This window comes from Mesocricetus auratus, unplaced genomic scaffold (genome assembly GCF_017639785.1).
Source record: "Mesocricetus auratus isolate SY011 unplaced genomic scaffold, BCM_Maur_2.0 Super-Scaffold_100037, whole genome shotgun sequence".
Lineage (NCBI taxonomy): Eukaryota > Metazoa > Chordata > Mammalia > Rodentia > Cricetidae > Mesocricetus > Mesocricetus auratus.
Window position 1 is genome coordinate 3082331 of NW_024429215.1, and position 4518 is coordinate 3086848.

The window sequence follows — 4518 nt, forward strand, 5'->3', positions numbered from 1 at the left end:
GGGAGGATGTTTATATCTGACACCACTCTGGAATATCAGAAAGAATAATTCTATAATTAATGGGAAGGCTCCCTGGGGGTGTTTCCTTTAATTAACACAAATTGAGGCTGAGTCTGGAATTCCCTCATATTTTATTACAGAGGAAGTCAGATGAGAGGAGGAAAGAGGCTGTCTGCTTCACAACTCAGTATTATTATTTGTGATCTTTTTATACACTTTATCTCCCCAATGCATGAGATGAAGAAGTGGAGGATGGGGAACACAAGCCCAAAAATGATTTTGCAGAGGCATAGTATACCTGCATAGCAATAATAGCAAGCATGTCAAGAAATATATTCTCTGCCTATGGTAAATTCCTGGTATCAAGGACCACTTGTGTTCTCTGGCTGAGTTTGTTCAGCTGCCCCCAAATGAGTGGACCTGACTTTGTGGTGGATGACAACACAGGGGGAGGTGATGAGGCCTGTGGAATAGAAATACCAAGATTCTACATCTACATACTACTTGCTTCCCATTCTTTCCTATTCTTTTCTGGGTTCTCAATAGTCTGGATTCCAGATTGGAGTTTCTGCATTCTGTGGATAAAAACAATCATATTCTCTTCCAAGGTGATTAACCCGTCTAACCCTTTCCAGGTGCATTTTAAAAGATCCTTCCACATCATAGTCTGTTGGAGGTTCAGCCCAATGTTTTTGCATAGGAGTAAATCCTTTATCATCTATGTTAATATGATTAATGGTAAATAAAGCATGGGCTAATAATTGATGAGGTGAATAATAAAGAACACTGGATATTAATCTTTGAAGTTGTAACTTAAGATTTTGATGAGTCCTTTCTATGATAGCTTTACCTTTGGGTGTTGTACGGAATTCATGTTATCTGTTATATACCACACTGAATGCAAAACTTTGAAAAGCTTGAGAAGTATAAGCTGGAGCATCATCAGTTTTAATTCTGTTTGACAGACCTAACAAAAAGCGTAAAACAAGATGTTGTATGACACCTTTCACAGCCTCACCAGTTCTTGCAGTGGCCATGTCCCCATGAGACTACTTGCCTATAGTAACATGCACATAAGCCAATATTCCAAATGCTGGGATATGAGTTATATATATTTGTAACAAAAATCGAGTCTTGAGGCCCCTTAGATTAATTAACTCCCATTTTCTTGAGTGATGTACAACAGGACAAGGTTCAATATTTGCCTAACCTGTTCTCCAGTAAAATTGAACATACTTCTCAAGGCCAGTGCATACTGGTAATGTAAATCATGACTTTCTAATGCTTGTTTCACCATACTAGCAATCAAGTGTTACTTTGTTAATAAATCTGCTATCGCATTACATGAAGCCTGTGGACCTAGGAGGTCAATATGTCCTCTGACATGTCCTATAAAAATTATTCTGTTTCTTGATTGAATTAGAATTTCCAAATATAAAACCTGTCTCTGCATCAGGAAATAAACAACTACATATTTGGAATCTGCATTAAGATTAAACTCTTCAAGTATGTGTTCAAGGGCAACAATAACTGTTGTAATTTCTGCCTGCTGTGCTGAAATTTCTTTTGTACTTTTAATAACTACAGATTTATCTTTTCTATTGGCAGATGAAGTTTCATTGCATGACCCATCTGTGAATACCAAATGGGCATTAGAAATTTGTTCCAATGCTATTTTGAGAAGATCATCTCTGCTTCTTCTACAAACTTTAATATAGGGAAGTTGAGGCACATTATTTTTTATTTGTCCCATATAATAAGCGAATAAAATTCCCCAATAATCTACAGAATGAAGTAAATATTCCAATTTCCCAAGGTTCTTAACCACCTCTTAATAAATGAGAGGATAAGATATTATTTTCACATGAGGATGAAAGAAACATATCATTCTAGGACACCTTTTTGTTATACATTTTCAGGAGGGGTGTGAGATATTTTAAGTATAATAAGGGATCATGGTTTTAGATACTTTGTTTTCACTTTGAATCTTGCAAATTTTTTATTAATTCTAATTATTTTAAAGTTTCTTTTGTAAACTCTCTTTTAGATTTGGGATCCGATTAACATTTAATTACAAATAAATGATGCAATGTCATGTGGTAATTTTTAGATGAGGTCTATTTGAATTGATATTTTCCCAATAATTTTTGAAAATCATTAAGTGCCTACAATTTATCAATCCTAAGTTGCAATTTTTCAGAAATGATACATTCAATATGAATTGTTCCTTATAAATAATTTATTGGTGTGTTATGTTGAAGTTGGCACGGGCAATAATGAACTCATGCTGAGTCAATACCTCAATCATATTCTTCAAAATCAATTCATTTAAGTCCTTTGCTTTTTCTGCTGTAAGTATGTCATCCATATAATGTGATACAAAACACTTTCATATTTAGCTATAATGGATACTGAGGCATGATTTATAAATTTCTGACAAATAGTGGATTATTTTCATGCCTTGGGGGAACACTCTCCATTGCTACCTTTGAAATGGACTTTGCAAATTAACAGTGGCTGTGGGAAAATGGCATCTATTTCTGTCTTGTAAGGATTTTTATCATGAAAAGTCAATATCATTTTCCTCTACTTCTTCATTTAGCTGATGTTGTTCCTCATCATTCACTCAGCCATTGCATGGCTGTGCCTTGAGATTAGCAGTAGATGAGGAAGCATTATTTTACTTGGATTCTGTCCTCAGAAAAATTACCTCATCCACTCAGAGTGCTTTTTTTTTTTTTTCGAGACAGGGTTTCTCTGTAGCTTTGGAGGCTGTCCTGGAACTCACTTTGTAGACCAGGCTGGCCTCAAACTCACAGAGATCCGCCTGCCTCTGCCTCCCTAGTGCTGGGATTAAAGGTGTGTGCCACCAATGCCCGGCGTCAGAGTGCTTTTTCTGAATACATTTCCATTTCTGTTTTTTCTGAAAGGAGGTCTCAAATTTGTACCCATAATAAAAATGTATGAACTGGGACTTGTTTAGGGCACATGGCATTCATAAAATTTCCTTATATCTTGTGATGCAATGTAAAATCCTAAAATGCTGCCAAACTCTTCTATACCAACTCTTCTTTCTAACATATTGCTCAACACTTCCAAGAACAAGCTTCTATCCTAGGACTGTGAATGCCCAATTATGTTTATTTTCTCACCATCTTAACTTGATGTCTTCTCTACCAAAGAGTCTGGGGGCACTTTAGAGAGGTTCTGTCCTTACCTGGAAATGTATATTTTAGGAAAAATAGAGAAAATGGAAGAGAAAGCTGACCTACTTCATGTCCCACATTGAGGTCCCCAACTGCCACAGACTGACCCCCAGCCATGTATGGGAGTCAAATGGTATGAAAGTTCTCTAAGAATATAAGGGTAAGGATTTGTCAGTAGCAAAACAAATACAGAGACAAAATGGAAGCCCCAAAGATTGTTTATTTTGCAGTTCAGAAGCAAGGTTTTTTTTTAATACAGATTCAATCTCAGGGGATGTTGTTGTGAAGCAAACCCAAACAGATGATGTTAGTGTTACTTAACACAGTAATGCAGAAATCCAATATATAAGATCATCCAGGGTTAATCAAAACACAAAATTGTCCTATGTTAAGGATAACCACATATTTCTTAACTCGAGTTACTAAAATTTATGGTCAGCTATGGTTTAACATCAATTACCTAGTTCTTGTAAGTTGATTTAAAATGTTGAGCTGTTTTAACTCTGTTATTCAAAGCTCTCTTTACAAAATACGTAAGCCCACTCATGATAACAACTGTAAAGTCATATGAAATTGTATTGTTGGGAAAGATTTTATTGTTTGTTCTTATGTGAATGACATGAAGGATTTTGAAAGGATTGGTTTTTCCAAAGATGATGCCAGTGCTTGTGACTCCATCTCAGGGGATGATTGCTTTTTTTAATTTAAATAAGAAACAAGCTTGCTTCATGTTTCAATCCCAGCTCCCTCTTCCTCCCGTTCTGCCCTACTCCCCACCATATCCTAATCCCCACACCACGGAGGGTGAGGCTCTCCATGGTGGATCTCCAAGGTCTGCCTTATAATCCAGGACAGGCCTTAGGACCACCCCCATGTGTCCATCCTGAGAGAGCATTCCTCTATGTGCAATAGGCTCCCAAAGTTTATTCCTATGCCAAGGCTAAATACTGATCTAGTACCAGAAGCCCCAAAGATTGTGGAGGCCTCCTCAGTGACAGCCACATTCAGGGAGTCTGGGAAATGGGGGAAAATGAGGGGGGAAGAGATGGGAAGAGGAGGAGATGGGGCAGAAGGATGAGTTGGGGAAGAATAGAGGATAGCAGAATGATATATACCATAACAGATGGAGTCAGTACAGGTTTGGGGAAAGATCTGGTACTAGTGAGATTTCCAGCAATCTACAGGGATTGTTTCTTATCTATTGCTTTTGTTTAAAATGTCAGCATATGGTCTTAGGAACATGTCATATGAAAAATGAATAGAAGAACAAGCAGAAATTGCAACAAGAAACATGGCATAATATTTTCTTCCA

At 37.0% G+C, this 4518-nt stretch overlaps 1 protein-coding gene across 1 annotated transcript in view; it reads left to right on the forward strand.

Moving 5' to 3' along the window:
- The window catches only part of LOC101844785 (zinc finger protein 54-like), a 1121204-nt gene that overhangs the window by 1056680 nt on the left and 60006 nt on the right, over window positions 1-4518 (forward strand). The gene's annotated exons all lie outside the window — the stretch shown is intronic.